Source organism: Bos indicus, chromosome 20, assembly GCF_029378745.1.
Source record: "Bos indicus isolate NIAB-ARS_2022 breed Sahiwal x Tharparkar chromosome 20, NIAB-ARS_B.indTharparkar_mat_pri_1.0, whole genome shotgun sequence".
NCBI classification, from domain to species: Eukaryota; Metazoa; Chordata; class Mammalia; order Artiodactyla; family Bovidae; genus Bos; species Bos indicus.
This window is the reverse complement of record NC_091779.1, coordinates 29,984,896-30,001,036: the sequence shown is the minus strand read 5'-3', so window position 1 is coordinate 30,001,036 and position 16,141 is coordinate 29,984,896.

Below are 16,141 nucleotides of genomic sequence, written 5' to 3'. Positions count from 1 at the left end.
ATAGTCAATAAAGCAGAAATAGATGTTTTTCTGGAACTCTCTTGCTTTTTTGATGATCCAGCAGATGTTGGCCATTTGATCTCTGGTTCCTCTGACTTTTCTAATCCCAGCTTGAACATCTGGAAGTTCACAGTTCATGTGCTGTTGAAGTTTGGCTTGGAGAATTTTGTGCAATACATTGTTAGTGGGTGAGATGAGTGCAATGTGTGGTAGTTTGAACATTCTTTGGCATTGTATAACCCAATTTTATTCTTTGGTATTGTATAATCCTTGCATGCATAGCCCACAGCAAACCAATTTTCAGTTAACATATACTTATATTCTCAAAAATGTTACTAGGAGCTTCTTGGTTCTCAAATTAATAGGAATTTGCTGTTTCTTAAATTTTCTTCAGCATTTAGCACTATCTGGGATTCTCTATCATGATTTCTACAAAACCTCTCTCTCCTGGCCTTCTTTCTATCTCTAAGGCTGTTTCTCCTCCTTTACTGTAGCAAAGATCCTCTAATCTGGCAATCTCTAAAATATTGGTGTCCACCAAGGTCAAAATATTCCCTCTCATTCTCAATAATGTCTCAAGTCAATCTCACTTACAGTCATGATTTAAACCTACCACACATTTACTGACTTCCACATCAGTATTTCCAGCCTACACCTTGGTCCTGAGCCCCCATGTCATATGTCTAATTGCTGTTAGCTGTTTAGTAGATAAATCATGTTTGACTCTTTTGTGAGCCCATGGACTATAGCCCAACAGGTTCCTCTGTCCATGGAATTCTCCAGGCAAGAAAACTGGAGTGGATTGCCATTTCCTTCTCCAGGGGATCTTCCCAACACAGGAATTGAGCCCCCGTTTCCTGCTTTAGCAGGCAGATTCTTAACCAGAAGGAATCTTTACAACTGAGCCACCTGGAAAGCCCCAATAATTGCTAGAAGGAGATCCAAAAATGGACCTATCATCTCTCCCCATTAAAACATGCTTCCCTCCACATTTGGGTAGTGATGCCAGCATCAGTATCATTTCCCTTGGAGCTATTCTAGATTTTTCACTTTCCTTTATTTCCTACATAAGTTCAGTTAATTATATATCCCATAATTTCTCTTCTGTGTATCACCATCTCCATCATCACTTCATCATCAATTCAGACTCTCATCGTTTTTCTCTTGAAATTGCAGTAACTTTATTAATGTTTTGAATACCTCCATTCTGACTCATCATACTTATTCTTTGCTGCCATTAAAGTTATCTTTCCTATATGTAATAATTTCTGAGCTCTAAGTTCTGCCATGGTTGCCCATCCCCAAAAGGATCACATGCACAGCTACTATAGCATACAAGACTCTTATTATGTAAAGATGCAGTCATTACAGTGTAAAGGATAACTTCAGGTCCAAATCTTCATCCTTCATTGAGACTTCACGTCCTGATTACTGAGAACAAGCCAGCCCTAGATGCTGGGCTCAGGGATTCATGCAGGTATAGCTATAAACTGAAGAAGCTCCTTTAACAAAGACATCATTTTCTTTCTTATTTGGAATGATAGTAACACTTCTTGGACACAAGTCTAAGATTCTGTTTATTATCCCATCCATATAGAGCAGATTAGCTAAACACAATGTTGTGCCTTTTACCTTGGTTCTCCTTCTGCTACCTGTCTTCCTGGGAAGCCTCTGAAACTTTTTTTTTTTTTTTTTTGTCAGCTCAAGGTGTAGACCCTTGAATCTGTGCTTAAAGAGGTGAGATCCATCCAAGTTAGCTACTGTCCTGATTCTATCCTGGCTACTTTCCGTTTATTCTCTGTTGACTCAACACTTTTTCAGGTGTCTGATAGTTTCTTCCACCAATTCCTAGAACTGAATTTTCTAGTTATCCTCTCCAAATGTGAACCTGGGTGAGCAGACTATTAGACTTTGGCATGGAAGATCAATACAGTCTAACCCAGAATTCTACTTTGGGTTAGAATCTTACTACATAATCATATTTATTCAGCAAGCAATTGGCCATCTGATAGAAAAAGAAATGGTACATCTATTCAGATTCTGGTTACATGTTACTACTTTTCCTGACTTTTAATTTCGAAGTTTTGTTCTGTTTTGTAAAAGAAAGAAACAATCTGCATCCAGTGAAGATAAACTAGAAATTATAGGGAGGAAAAATGCTGATAATTCCATCACCAACTTTTGACACTTGTTTACATTTTATTGCACTCCTTCCCAGGTTTTTCTATATATTTCTTAATGGATCATGAAGTTTATCAAGTTTGGATTGGATATAAATTGGATATAGTTCCCTGTACTATATATTAGGATCTTGTTTACCTATTCTGAATGTAATAGCTAGCATCTACCAACCTCAAATTCCCAGTTCATCCCTCTCCCTCCCCACGTCCCCCTTAGCAGGCACAAGTCTGTTCTCCATGTCTGTGAGTCTGCTTCTCTTTCGTATGTACATAGGTTCATTTGTAACATATTTTAGATTCCACATACAAGTGATATGATATATGGTATTTGTCTTTCTTTTCCTGACTTCACTTAGTGTGATAATCTCTAGTTGCATCCATATTGCTGCCAGTGGCATTATTTCATTCTTTCTATGGCTAAATAGTATTCCACTGTGAGCTTCCCAGGTGGTGCAGGTGGTAAAGAACCCGCCCGCCAAAGCAGAAGACATAAGAGATGTGGGTTTGATCCCTGGGGTGGGAAGACCCCTGGAGGAGGCAGTGGCAACCCGCTCCAGTATTCTTGCCTGGAGAACCCCATGGACAGGGGAGCCTTTTGAACTACAGGCCATAGGGTCACAAAGAGTCAGACAGGACTGAAGTGACTTAGGACACATGCAGTATTCCATTGTATATATAGGTACCATATCTTCTTTATTCATTCATCTGTAGATGGACATTTAAGTTGCTTTCACAGTTGTACTATTGTGAACAGTGCCACTGTGAACATAGGGATATGTTCATATCTTTCTGAATTATAGTTTTCTCTGGGTATATTCCCAGGAGTGGGATTGCTGGATCCTATGGTAATTCTATTTTCAGTTGGGAAAACTGTTCTTGATAGAGAAATATGAAGCTGGATGGAAGGGTTCACACAGAACAGTCCCACGAGGAAGTCTAAAAGTCCTGGTACCTTTAAACTGTCCTAATTAGAGAGTACACAGACTTACATCTGCTGGGGGGTATGGTGGAGATGAAAGATGAGCTCCATGAAAGATGAGCTCCCTCCTCGACCTGGGAAGAACTGAATGTTTTCCTGGGAATCAGGCAGCAGTTGACTCACTGTCATCATTAGAGTTATATATATATATATATATATATATATATATATATTTTTTTTTTTTTAATATCTAAAATTATACTGGCTCACTCCCTTTGAATTGTGAGTTATTTCCTCAGGGTCAGAAGTAATGAGCATTTTTAGAAGGCTGAACTATATTACCAAAGTACTCTCCAGAAAGGTGGTAACAATTTACTTTTCCATTTTTAATATCATACTTGGATGCCTATTTATAAATTGAGACTATTTTAACTACTTGAGCTATTTTAGGAAAAATTAATTTTTAGGCCAACTTATGTCTATGTGAATTTGAGGGAAATCTAATGAATAATGAGAGGAAAGTCATTGTTTTTCCCCTATGTCATAATGTAGACAAGTTTCCATAAAGCTGGGATGATGACTTCACTTGCAAAAGACATTTGATATATCAACTGTAGCCATATGTTCTAAATATAACAGATTACTGCCATGTGCCTGAGTTAAGGAATACTGTGTTACATAAGTTGAAAGAACATTTGAAATATATGTTTGAATTTCAGAGTTCACATTCCAGACATGTTCATATTTCAATGACAGAAATAGGAAAAAAAAAAATATATATATATACATATATAATGATATTTGGGGTATAATCAGTTTGATAGGACACTGAGTCACATTAAAATCTGACCCTATATATAAAAAATATATTCAACTAAATTGGTATCCCCTTAAGGAGCCTTTGTTGGGGAGGAAGAGCCAGACCTATGGACAGACAGACAGTGGGATGAGGAGAAAACTCACCAGTCTAATATTTAAGGAAGCATAATAATGCATGGCGTCTTAGAGGCTTCACTTTTAGACTGGGAGTAGATTATGAGTACTTCTGCTGATTCTGTCTTTATTTAAAATTTTAATATTTGTTCACCATGAACTTTTTGGTATTATATTTTTTTTTCAATTTTATTTTATTTTTAAACTTTACAATATTGTATTCGTTTTGCCAAATATCGAAATGAATCTGCCACAGGTATACCTGTTTTCCCCATCCTGAACCCTCCTCCCTCCTCCCTCCCCATACCCTCCCTCTGAGTCGCCCCAGTGCACCAGCCCCAAGCATCCAGTATCGTGCATCGAACCTGGACTGGCGACTCGTTTCATACATGATATTATACATGTTTCAATGCTATTCTCCCAAATCTCCCCACCCTCTCCCTCTCCCACAGAGTCCATAAGACTGATCTATACATCAGTGTCTCTTTTGCTGTCTCGTACACAGGGTTATATTTTAAATATATTTTATTAAAATATTATTTATGTTACTTACTGATGTTTTTGTGTGCACTGGAGTTGAGCCACGTATCTTCCTCCTGAATCAATATGCTTGCCCCTATTACTCTTTTCTCCCCTTCTCTGCTCAGAAGTGCAGCATATTCATGGGGCCACCAAAAAAAAAAAAAAAAACAGAAGTTTCTACTATATTCTCCAACCTGACCCTCCTTACTCCATGGGCTATTTTTTCATGCTTCCAAAGACTTTTATCTTTATTACCCCACCACCCCCAAAATTAAGATATAAAAGTATCCAAAGTTTTAAAAAATCTGATTTGAGTTGCCCAAATAATATTACTGTTAAATTAGATGAGTCTGAGACAGTGGTAAAACACAGAAGAAAAGGGGAAAGGCATGAAAGCATAGAAAGATTTTATTTAAGGTTGCTTTTCAAATATATGCTCTGGCCCAACATGAAATAATGCAAAAATGGACATCATAAATAATGCATTATGGATGTGTCTATACAAAAAAACTATCTGGGAGTCCCAATTAGGAAATTCATATTTATAGAGAAAGGTTTGGAACTACAACAGAAGTTGGCAACAGTTCCTATAACTTTTTATGATTTAAATATTATTTAAAGTTTTTATGTAACTATCTTTAAAACAAATATTTATTAAGTATTCCAGTGTTTGGTGGTAAAGGGGTTTTTATTGCAGAGATGTCAGTGCATCCATTCTAGAGACAGTGCATTTCTATAGGAATTTCCAGAGACAGAAAAGCAAGGAATTTCTCATGGAAGAATTTTAATCCTAAGGAAAAAGTGATGAGACAATTTTAGGGGCTGGAGCTTTGTATCAGACTGAAGCACTAACAGAAAAGCAGTCACCCCTTGCAGGAGGCCAAACCTGGATAGCTCACAGCATCCCAAGAAATGCCTGTTCTCTTATTTACAGAGTGCAGAGTTGCAATCAGTGCAGTTGGTCTAATTAACCAGAGGTTGTCGGGTTAGGGTCAGATTCTTAGACAAAAAACTTACTCTATTAAAAAATGATATCTTTCCCTTTTTTTTTTCTGGATTAAATTTATTTAACCCCAAATAATGGAAGCTAGTAATGTGCCAACATGTCAAATTATTGTTAAAATGTATACAAATGCAATATTTATAAAGAAATAAGCTCTTTAATTAATCAGCTAATTAATATTTCCTGAAAATTTCCTATCCTAATTTTTTCTATGTCTTTTTCTTTCCCTAAATGCATAATAATGTTCAACAACAGTAGTGGGATTTAAAAAAAAAATGGATAAAAATTTAATCTAATTCTTTATGTCTCAAAGATTTAATTCTCTAAATTTCTAATCATTATCGAGCTCCTTAGCTAGAACATCTGATTTCCTGTGCTTCTTGTTTATAGTAATAAGTGGTTGAATGTGTACTCAAAGAGAACATGGCCTCAGGACCTTTATGATTCTTTAAAATGTTTAGTTGATTTAACACGATGAAATTGTAGTAGAAAAGTAAAACTGTATGTGGGAGGAAAGACAAGTTGCTAGGGTATCTGTTCAGTTAGGAAATTACTTGATTATTGAGAAATCACACTTAGAGAAAAGGAATCTATTCAAATCAAGAAGAGCCTTTCTTAAGGTTTATCCCTTATTTCAAGGGATAAACTTCAGGTATTATCCCTTAAGTTTCCTTTTGTATAGGATATTATACTAAAGAATATGATGTAGTTGAGAAAATAAAATTGGTGGAATGCAAGTGTCATTAAAACAGGTTTCCATTAAAATAGAGAAGTTATAAATTTGTTTTCTCCCATGGAAAATATTCAGTATGACATCAGTGACTCTATCCTGAATTGTATATTGATATCAGAGACATGGGGGCTTCCCATGTGGCTCAGCCATAAAGAATCTGCCTGCAATGCAGGAGACAGGAGTTTGATTCCTGGGTCGGGAAAATCCCCTGGAGCAGGAAATGGCTACCCACTCCATATTCTTGCCTGGGAAATCCCATGGACAGAGGAGCCTGGTGGGCTACAGTCCGTGGGGGTGACAAAAGAATCAGATAGGACTGAGGGACTGAGAACACATGCAATGGAGGGCATGACCAAGATACAAAAGGAGATAAAAGAAAAAAAGGTAGAATGAAGCTAGGAAAGTAGATATGATTCCTCTTGCTAGCATCATATGCTGCTGATCAGAGGCTACATGCTCAAAGTAACCAGAGATAAAAGTACACTTGGAAGGCGCCTTTGCCCTATATGCCCAACAGAGATAACAGCAAAATCTGAGCCCAATATTTACTCTCATCTCTACATAACTGATACTGGACCATATAAAATCTAGCAAAATGATGTATGATCTTAGTATAGTCATACTATGTCTCAGCATTTAGAGTATTATGAATTCCTGAGACATCAACTTATCTGTAGTCACATGTAAATGACCCCTCATCCTCAATTCAAATACACATTTAAATTAAGACATGCATTTACTGCTGCTGCTGCTGCTGCTGCTAAGTCACTTCAGTCGTGTCCGACTCTGTGTGACCCCACAGACGGCAGCCCACCAGGCTCCACTGTCCCTGGGATTCTCCAGGCTAGAACACTGGAGTGGGTCACCATTTCCTTCTCCAATGCATGAAAGTGAAAAGGGAAAGTGAAGTCGCTCAGTCGTGTCCCACTCTTAGCGACCCCATGGACTGCAGCCTACCAGGCTCCTCCATCCATGGGATTTTCCAGGCAACAGTACTGGAATAGGGTGCCATTGCCTTCTCCCTATACATCTCTAATTTTACAATAATGGAAATGTTTCTATTGAATTTTATCGTAAATAATCCGGTTGGGCTATTCTTTGTAACTTCCACAACACTTTTTCTTATTGAAGGACCACTAATCCAGATGAATTAGATTAAAATAAAAATTTTCACACAGGTGAGAGGATCTTCTTTACCAAAACAGGAAACTAGAAGTCATAAAAAAGAAGATACTCATTTTTGAATGGATAAAAAAATTTGTGTAGCAAGACTCCAAATATAAGCCAAAAGCTGAATCACAGATTACAAAAAATTTTGCAACCCTTGTGACATACACAAGATTAATAGTTGATAGACAAAGAACTTCAAAGAAAAAGAACAAAAGAGGGCAAAACCTATTCATAAAAAATACATGCAAGTGGTGAACAAGTATATGAAAAGATGCTCAATCCCAGCTGTGGTCTGTGTCAAGTAATGAAACAAGGAGGTGGTTGGCCTGAGGTGTCTGTAATGTCTCTGTATCCTAGGAAAGCAAACCGAAATCTAAGCCAGAGTCAACACACTCAAATCCAAGAAAATGAAACTGAAGAACAACTAATCACAAAGAACCAACCAGGCTTCCCCAAATAAAGCAACCACCTAAGGTGTAGCTAATCAGACAATTTATTTTCTTTGTCTCTGATCTCTAAAAACGTCTTTCACTTGGCTTCTGTCAGTCGAGCAATCCTAAACTCTTTCATCTTGGTGCTGTCCAACTGAAACCAATGTTTGCCGAAACTCTAATAAATTTGAATGTGTCTCAGCTTACCTTATAACACGTGGTAACAGTTAAAGCAAGTATATAATCTATTAAAATAGTAGCCAAAATTAGTTTTTTAAAAGGCAGTGTTGGTGAGAATGTGAGAAAATGTGCGCTTCATGCACTGCGGTAAAAACATAAATTGTTGGTAATATGTCTAAAAATAAGAGGATTCAACCTGTGTCATAGAAACTCTTCTCTTCAGAGTCTAGCCTAGAAAGATAAAAATATTAGTACTTCAAAATATTTATTATATAATTGTTCGTGATGTAAAAAAGAAATGAAATTTTTAAAAACTGAATTAACCCGAATGTCCATCTAGGAGATTGTCTAAATAAATTATGCTAAATGCATACTAAAGGAAACAAAACAGCTACTGAAAAAAAGTGGATAAAGTTAAATTTTTATCTATTGATCTAGATGCCTCTTCCTATGTATGAGATTCTGTTTTTATTTAAAACTTACTCTACCCAAAGAGAAAAAAATAAAATTATCATAAGCATTCGTCTCTCATATAAGCATCTACAGAAAATATTTATAGCTTTAAGAGCTTTGTGGGAGGCAATCGTCGGTCTGCTGATCTGAAGCCAAGAGTGGGAGAAATGATTCCAGATGAGTATACCTATAGCATACCTTCCCTGGTAGCTTAGCTGGTAAGGAATCCCCCTTCCGTGCAGGAGACCTCAGTTCAATCCCTGGGTTGGGAAGATCCCCTGGAAAAAGGATAGGCTACCCACTCCAGTATTCTTGGGCTTCCCTGGTGGCTCAGATGGTAAAGAATCCACCTGCAATACGGGAGACCTGGGTTCCATCCCTGGTTTGGGAAGATCTCTTGGAGAAGGAAATGGCTACCCACTCCAGTATTCTTGCCTGGAGAATTCCATGGACAGAGGAGCCTGGCAGGCCCCAGTCCATGGGGTCACAAGGACTCAGATATGACTGAGCAACTTAAAAAAGCACAGCATTGAGCCTATTTTGTTGGTTCTTTTCTTCACATAAGAAGAAGTCTGGAGACAAGAATCTGGGCTAGTGTATGACTTAAAGAAGGTAAGAATGTCCCAACCACACCTTATCTTTCTGTTTCCTGTTTCCATGCTTTTCAAAATGGGCTTTTGTCTCCCTGGTTTATGGCTTCTTGAATCTGTGTTCCAGGATGGAAAAAAAAAAAAAAGTACTGGGAGCTGGGGGAGAGGAAAGCCTCTTCTTATGAGACTTGCCTTTTATTTAGGAAGACTGCCTCTCCATGGACATTCTTAATAAAGCAAAAATGGATGATATGATTAACCAAATATTTTGAATTCTTATAAAATGACCATACATGCCAGTGTGTGATCAATACTCATATTAGAATTATAGCTCATAAATTATAAGAATATTTGATTCCTTGATGATATATCTAAAATGATTTCACATACACACACGTACACATATGCATACATGCTCAGTGTGTGCATGCTCAGTCACTTCAGTGTGTCCAACTCTTTGCAACCCCCATGGACTGTAGCCTACCAGGCTCCTCTGTCCATGGGATTTCCCAGGCAAGAATACTGGAGTGGGTTGTCATTCCCGTCTCCAGGGGATCTTCCTGACCCAAGGACAGAAACTGTGTCTTATTTCTCCTGCATTGGCAAGCAGATTCTTTACCACTGAGCCATCTGGGAAGCACCCCCCCACCCCCACACACACACAATTTCTGTCTTGTTTTCAGCTGAAGCTCCAGAACACTAAATGCTACTAAGTAGCTCCATATCTCCAAGTAAGTACCAGGCTAAGTATGCAGCAATTCTGACCTTCCCTCCAATCCAAAGGACAGGAGAGACTGAGAATCCACCGAAACTCTCTCCCACCCCAACCTCATCAGTGGGAGGGTAGGAGGAGTGATTTTCCTCTGTCTCAAGCCAACCTAGAAATTGAACATCAGACTCCCAAGAGGAGCTTAGTACTGGTTTCCTGGAGGGACACAATGGCGTCTGAGTCACAACTTAAAACATGGAATTGCCAGGAGTAGTCTAGTGAGTCGGGGAGAAGCTGATGGAGAGAAAGAGGGGAAGCCCACCTAGGCCTTCTCCAATAGCTGACAGCCAACTTGAGATAAGGATGGAGAAAGGATAGAGTTTCAAATAAAGTTGACAGCGTTGTTTCTGTTTCTTATTGTACTGAACTGAACATGGAGTTACATGGCTAACATATTTTTGTGACTAGAAGGGACTGGAGGATTTATCTGAGGTCAACTAGAAAAATAATAGATCTTGTCATACATTTTCTCCAAGATGCTAGAAAGAAATAGCTCTTCAGAACAGATTTGAATAAGCAGTCAGTGACAAGAACAGATAATATCTGACCCTTCAAGCATGTACATGTATGTCAATATTCTTACACAGGAATAGAGCCTTTTAGGATATAACAGAGACAGGTAACAGTAATTACCTGTGGAGAAGAAAAAGGAAGAACTAGCATTGGAGAAGGAAATGGCAACCCACTCCAGTGTTCTTGCCCGGAGAATCCCAGGGACGGGGGAGCCTAGTTGGCTGCCATCTATGGGGTCGCACAGAGTCAGACATGACTGAAATGACTTAGTAGCAGCAGCAGGACTAAAGAAGACAGATTTTCACTGCTGTCCATTGGTCTCTGAATTAATGACCTTAGACATTTATTATTTAAGAAAAAACACGATTTTAAAAGGTTTATTACAATTCTGTGGTGGCTCTATGTGTGTAAACATCAATTACAAATTGTATAAATATGGTAATTTATATGTAATTCATACAATTACAAATTGTATAAATATAAATAAATAAAAATTTATTTATAAATAAATCAACTATGCTGCTAAGTCGCTTCAGTCGTGTCCAACTCTGTGCGACCCCAGAGACGGCAGCCCACCAGGCTCCCCCGTCCCTGGGATTCTCCGGGCAAGAACACTGGAGTGGGTTGCCATTTCCTTCTCCAATGCATGAAAGTGAAAAGTGAAAGTGAAGTCGCTCAGTCGTGTCCGACTCTTGGTAACCCCATGGACTGCAGCCTACCAGGCTCCTCCGTCCATGGGATTTGCCAGGCAAGAGTACTGGAGTGGAGTGCCATTGCCTTCTCCAAAATCAATTATACTTGAGTAAAAATTTTTTAAAAGAAGAACAAAACATACTGAAAAGGAGCAAAGTCTGATCAATAGATATACCAATAAAAGAAGCTAATCAAGAAGATCAAAACTCGAAATCTGAAATGCTATCAACTTTTTAGTCAAACTATCATAGGGAGTGAAAATCATAGGAGAGTTTTCATTTTATAGTTTTTTTGTGTGTGTGGTTGAAATTTCCAATCATGAATATGATGAGCATATATAGTTTCTCAAAACAAGTGTTATACCTCTATTTACATGTGTACTGCTTGACCACACACAGCAACAGTAACTACAAACTTACACTTTGTTCTTAGAAGTCTAATTTGCGGATTATTTATCCATTCACTCTTATCTTTCAAAACAAATCACTGTAACATGAAAGCTCAGTGCTGTTTTATAATCATGATGTGAAATATCAGTCAGTAAGAAAAACGCCCCACCTTTTCCTACAAAATTTGACAGTGCACAGGGGTGAACATTTTTGGTGGGATTTTTCTAAAGACATATTCTGTGGGAAAACTTTTGTAACAGTATGCTACTGATATGGATGGTAGATCCAATGGCTATTTTTCATTTAATGAATTATTCTGTGCCATGACCATATTTTGCTGCTGCTGCTGTTGTTATATATGTTTTAGGACACTAATGCCTCAGAATTGTTCCCTATAGTGGAGGACTATATCCTGATCATGGAAGTTAAAGTGCTCTTATTTCTTAGAAGTAGAATTAGATACATGATTATTTGCTGACATATATACATGATACAAATATATACATGAGAGTCAACTTTCTCCATTCCCCTGCATAATCTATGACCGCTTCAGCAATATGTGACCGTGAACTTCCTGATGTTCAAGCTGGTTTTAGAAAAGGAAGAGGAACCAGAGATCAAATTGCCAACATCCGCTGGATCATGGAAAAAGCAAGAGAGTTCCAGAAAAACATGGATTTCTGCTTTATTGACTATGCCAAAGCCTTTGACTGTGTGGATCACAATAAACTGTGGAAAATTCTGAAAGAGATGGGAATACCAGACCACCTGATCTGCCTCTTGAGAAATTTGTATACAGGTCAGGAAGCAACAGTTAGAACTGGACATGGAACAACAGACTGGTTCCAAATAGGAAAAGGAGTACATCAAGGCTGTATATTGTCACCCTGCTTATTTAACTTCCATGCAGAGTACATCATGAGAAACGCTGGACTGGAAGAAACACAAGCTGGAATCAAGACTGCTGGGAGAAATATCAATAATCTCAGATATGCAGATGACACCACCCTTATGGCAGAAAGTGAAGAGGAACTAAAAAGCCTCTTGATGAAGGTGAAAGTGGAGAGTGAAAAAGTTGGCTTAAAGCTCAACATTTAGAAAATGAAGATCATGGCATCCGGGCCCATCACTTCATGAGAAATAGATGTGGAAACAGTGGAAACAGTGTCAGACTTTATTTTCTTGGGCTCCAAAATCACTGCAGATGGTGACTGCAGCCATGAAATTAAAAGACACTTACTCCTTGGAAGGAAAGTTATGACCAACCTAGATAGCATATTCAAAAGCAGAGACATTACTTTGCCAAAAAAGGTTCGTCTAGTCAAGGCTATGGTTTTTCCTGTGGTCATGTATGGATGTGAGAGTTGGACTGTGAAGAAGGCTGAATGCTGAAGAATTGATGCTTTTGAACTGTGGTGTTGGAGAAGACTCTTGAGAGTCCCTTGGATTGCAAGGAGATCCAACTAGTCCATTCTGAAGGAGATCAGCCCTGGGATTTCTTTGGAAGGACTGATGCTGAAGCTGAAACTCCAGTACTTTGGCCACCTCATGCGAAAAGTTGACTCACTGGAAAAGACTCTGATGCTGGGATGGATTGGGGGCAGGAGGAGAAGGGGACGACAGAGGATGAGATGGCTGGATGGCATCATTGACTCAATGGACGTGAGTCTGTGTGAACTCCGGGAGTTGGTGATAGACAGGGAGGCCTGGTGTGCTGTGATTCATGGGGTCGCAAAGAGTCGGACACGACTGGACGACTGAACTGAGGTTTTAGTCTGAGATCAAGTCAACATTATTTTTAAGAAGTCCATTATGACCTTCTGTTCTGTAGTTTCTCAAACTTAAAACTCTGCTATGCTCCTGTATCTCTGATATTTTTGAGGCCACAAGGAAATATTTCAGTTTCTCTCTCATTGTTTATTTGTGAGATGGGAAAATTCATGGACTAGTCAAAATAAATGCACAAGATTCTGAAATCTTTCATTTTGTGTTAAGTAGATACATATATCTCAACTTCACTTAACAACTGTGTTAAGTGAATTTCATATATCTCAATTTCCTATTATTTCTGAATTGTGCATATAAGCTTAGCAAGCTGATTTCTCACCTTTTAAGAATTCCTGGAGCTCATCGTTCTAGTTTTCAAAACCACTGGTGTAAAGAGCATGGGCTTCATGGTCACAGATCACGGTTTAATGCCAGTTCTGGCCCTTAATAAGCATGAGCGAATAGATCCCTTACCTTGGGAAAATCTAGGCTCTGATTTAGAGTGTTGCTTAAGGAATTAAAAACATTGGCACACATAAACTGGTTGGTACTTTGCAAATGTTTTGTATCATTTTACATATGCCACATCATTAAATCCCCACAGCAAACCTGTAAGGTGGGTTTTATTAACTTAGTTTTCTAAATAAGGAAAGTTAAAGTGCTGGAGCTGAGCCTGAATCTCAAACAAGAGATTTCAAAACAGCAAAGAGAATGGTTTAGGGAAGACAACATACTTCCATAGATGCATGGAAGTATCATATGTTGGACCTATGGGAAAAGAACATTATTTTCATTTTTTTCCTCATATCTAACTATAAATATAGACTTTCTATGTTAAAATTTCTCAACCGTATCAGACCTGCTGCTCCCTCTTCATAACAATAATTTATAACCCTCACTTTACTGTCCTGGAATAATATTTATAGATAACCTACTATACCCATGAAGTTATATCTATCTAATAACCCCACTATAATATAGGAGGAAATAAAAACATAGCAATTTAATTAAATAATTTGTATTTCAATACAAAATGTTCAGGCACAATTTCACTAGAAATCCCAGGTGGCCCTGTGCTAAAGAACCCGCCTGCCAATGCAGGAGACATAAGAGACGTGAGTTTGAATCCTGGGTCAGGAAGATTTCCCCGGAGGAGGGCATGGCAACCCACTCCAGTATTCTTGCCTGGAGAATCCCATAGACAAAGGAGCCTCGTGGGTGGGCTGCAGTTCGTGGGGTCGCAAATAGTCAAGACACAACTAAAGCAACTTATCACAAGCACATATATAGAACCACCAGGACTGTGACAACTTAAGCAGGTTTCAAAAAGCCATTGGAAAATGCCATGGCTTTTGACCATAATACTTTATTTAGTATCCTTTTAATATTTATTTATTAGACTGCAGCAGGTTCCAGTTGCGGGATCTTGGTTGCAGCACATGGACGTCTCTCTGGCTGTGGTGTGTGGACTCTAGGATGCAAAGGCTCAGTCGTTGTGGAGGGCAGGCTTAGTTGCACCACAGCATGTAGGCTCTTTGTTCCCCCACCAGGGATCAAACCTGCTTCCCCTGCATTGGAAGGTGAATTATTAACCACTGGACCACCAGGGAAGTCCCTTATCTATAATAGTTAAAATCTAAGGCCAGTAACAACCTTAGTAGGGAAGATCATAATATCCATTTTCTTCCAGGAGAATGTCAACTAAATAAACATATATAGATAAATATATGTTTCACAGATTCTATTCCTTCCCCAAATCTTAAATCCACTTTCCTGCTGCCTTCTCTCCTTCCAAAAAAAAGATGAGAGATTAAAGGAAAAATGCATTTCTTGTCCATTGGCCTTTTCTCATTCCACTGCTTAGGCCCCAAATTTTAGATACTTTCTCTTACCTACATTAAATTCAAGATCTATGATCACTCCCACTATCTTCACTGCTATTGTCTCTTAAAGTCACTGAGTTTTTACCTGAAATATGGCAAACTGTCTTCTAATTGATTTCTCTGCTTCCAAATTTGATATTTTATAATCTATTTCCAAATCAGTCAGAGTGTTATGGACTGAATTGTGTCTCTCTAGCATTCCTACGTTTATGCTCTAACCTCCAATGTAACTGTACTTGGAGAGAGAGGTTTTTGGAAGAAATTAATGTTAAACATGGTCTTAAGGGTAGGGCTCTAATATGATAGGCCTCTCTCCTTATAATAAGAGGCCCAGGAGAGCTCAGTTTTTACCATGTGAGGACACAGCAAGTGGGGAGTTGACTTCATGCCAGGAAGAGAGCTCTCACCAGAACCCAAGTATGCTGGCACCTTCATCTTGAATTTCCAGCCTTTAGAACCATAAGAAAATAAATTTCTGTTGTTAGGTCCCCAGCTTATGGTATTAAAAAGCCTAATGCATAGAGTAATTTAAAAAAAAAAAAACCTAAGTCACACCATGCATCCCTCTGAGTGGAACACTCCACTGGATTCTTACTCCTCTGAGTATTAGCTAAGAGTCCTAGCGATCCTAGATATTGCTTTTAGGAACCTATAAATTCTGGCTTCTTTCCTTCCTAATTCCATTTCCTACTACTCTCCCCTCCATCACTTCCCTTCAACCACACTGCCCTCCTCTTATTCTTCAACCCACCAGGCATATTCCCATCTCAGGCATATCCCCCTCTCAGGGCCTCTGTGCCAACTATTCCTTCTGACAGAATTCTCTTTTCTCAAGTCATGATTCACTTCTCACTTCCTTTGAGCCTTTGCTCAAATATTAAAGACTTAATGAAAAAAATAATGAATTTATGGTATCTAAGTGTCAGTTTAATACACTCGCAACTTTATAGAGTTAAATTGTATCACCTGTTATAGCTTAAAGGAATACAAATTATAACTTCCTTTTAGTAACA